Source organism: Oratosquilla oratoria, chromosome 24 (genome assembly GCF_046742065.1).
Source record: "Oratosquilla oratoria isolate Oo_2021 chromosome 24, ASM4674206v1, whole genome shotgun sequence".
In the NCBI taxonomy this organism is placed as follows: domain Eukaryota; kingdom Metazoa; phylum Arthropoda; class Malacostraca; order Stomatopoda; family Squillidae; genus Oratosquilla; species Oratosquilla oratoria.
Genome location: NC_134800.1, coordinates 354,223 through 356,726, shown reverse-complemented (window position 1 = coordinate 356,726; position 2,504 = coordinate 354,223).

Below are 2,504 nucleotides of genomic sequence, written 5' to 3'. Positions count from 1 at the left end.
GTCTCAAACTGTCCGGAAATAGATTCAATTTGGAAGTAAGTAGAAACAACTTCGCCAACCGTGTAGTTAATGAATGGAATAAACTTCCTGCACAGGTAGTGCAATGTAGTTCAGTTCGAGGCTTTAAGAATCATTTAGATAAACACCTAAGCAAGATGCTGTAATGATTATAATTTATTTTATATTATTTGTTTTTGTTTTGTTATAATTTGTCTGTTTGATTTTCATTTATTATTAGTTATATGTCAATTTATCATTATTTACTATTTACCTGTTTGTTTATTATTTAACTATACATATACATTTATCTATGTATTATATTTGTTATTTACATTATTATATTTTTTATTTATTATTTTATTATTATTATGATTTTTTCGCATCTGACCTAGATATGGACCAAAAGGTCTCCTGTCGGCATGCTCCGCCTTTGTAATCCTTTGTATGCGATAAGAGAAAGTTAAAGGTAAATGTGGGTAAAAGTAAAGTAGAGAGTGGTAGTGAGCTGGAAGTATGTCTAAAAGGAGAGAGGGTGGAGGAAGTGGATAGCTTTACGCATATATGGTCTAATGTGGCAAGAAAAGGAGGAATGGAGGAGAAGGTAATAGGGAGCTGGGAATGGATGCATAGAGGAGATTGTGAGAGATGGGGATTATGCCGACGACAGTGGATGGAGCAGTGCCAGTAGAGTTTAACTCTTTCGTCTTGGGAGCTTCCCTTGAGTGGAGACTATCACCCGGTGGTAGAGGGGATAGAACTGGTATGACCCACTGGGCAAGGCTGCTATATCAGTGTTTGGTGCCCAGGTGAGTTGTATGAGGAGATATGCGAAAGGTTATGTGAGGCGAACGTGGTGTAATCGGTAAGCGCGCGTATCAGGCAAGTGGGAGGTCCTGGATTCGATCCCCGGGCGGTGCCGGCTTTTTGGTGACGCTCCCTACTTCGGTAATAGTAGCTCCCCACTGCTTAAGTTTATGATAGCCGTACGAACACAGAATAATTTCGTCTGTTTTATTTGCTTTGTCTGTGGTAGAACCGTGCTTCTATTTGTGCTAATGTGCCAGATTCTGTCTGTCGGTTCTACTGCTACAGTCAAGCTGTTGGTTTTACATTTGCTGTCGTTGTACATACAACCTTCATTATGATTTGTTTTACTGCTTTCGTGTAAAAAATTGGCTCAATTTCATCACCACCTTAAAACGTTCTAAAATCATCATCTATCTATTTACTTATCTATTTATATACCGAGAGCTTTTTTTGTTTTTTCTTCTTTTCTTATAAGGGCGGTGGTCAAATCAGGGGCACGTACCTATTCCCACTAATTTCACTCACCTCAACTATCCCCTACACCCTTGACATCTCAGCTTCTCATGGACGACGGGTCATCCCTGCATCCGCCAACTGCCCTGGGCAAATAGATTGTAAATAGTGATGCAAGGACTGACCCCTGAGGTACTCCAGCCTTCGGCACAAAAGTTAGGATTGGCAGACCGCCAATTTATTCTTATTGTCCTGTTGTTTAGGTAGTTGCAGGGCAATCATGTGAACGGCAGAACAGAATCGAAATTTTACTTAAGGTCTTTATCCCAGACAGTATCTAATGCCTTCCTCACATCCTTACAAATTATAATGGCCTTACCAGGGGGACCGTCTGACGGTCTTTGAACCCGGTGAATGATCATGGAAATTACGTTGTCTGCCAAAAACCGAACTGGCAGTCTCTTAGCTCATTCTTTACCTCCAAGAACCTAGTAAGACGACTATAGTGGAGATACTGGAACATCTTTCCAAAGTACTCTGCAAGGAAGATGGGCCAGTAGGAAACGGGGGTGAAGGTAGGTTTCTGGAGTCTGGTAATAAGGATGATATGGAAGGTGTTGAAAAGGTGTGGGAAGTACCCCAAGACAAGTTAGCTATTGCATGATGTCGTTATGTGTGTAATACGTTGTCCGGCATACGTTTGAATAGGTGTGCATCAATGCCTGAAGGGGCAGGGAATTTCATTTTTTATGTGGATATGACCTCCTTTACCTACTTCAACACGATGGGGGAGAGAACAACAGTCTCGTTGGGAGTGAGGTCACTACAAATATGCATAGAATAATTAACTCTGTGCAAAGTGTTAAAGCAATGTGGTCCTTGCACAGGATGGGGCTTAAAGACTTCACGCCATGGTGACGCCAGAAAGTCAGCATGGTGTTGGAGAGTGTGTGAAGAATGGTTGAGATGGTTGATAACCTTGGGTGAAAGCACAAAGCACTCCTCCAGCTGTCGTTTGACAGTCCTCCAGAACTTGGAAGCACCAGTCAAACAGGAGCCGGAGAGCGAAGCCATCAGTTACCCCTCCTCACGAACTGAATCGATATAGGAGGACTCCATGAGGTTGAATGACTAGGATCGTGATTTTGCTCAGCATATGTACATTTCATAATTGGCAACGATAGTTGACATAAGAGTTGGGCGGCTCGGCACTTGGTCCTAATTGGTCAGCGTCCCTGTTTTTG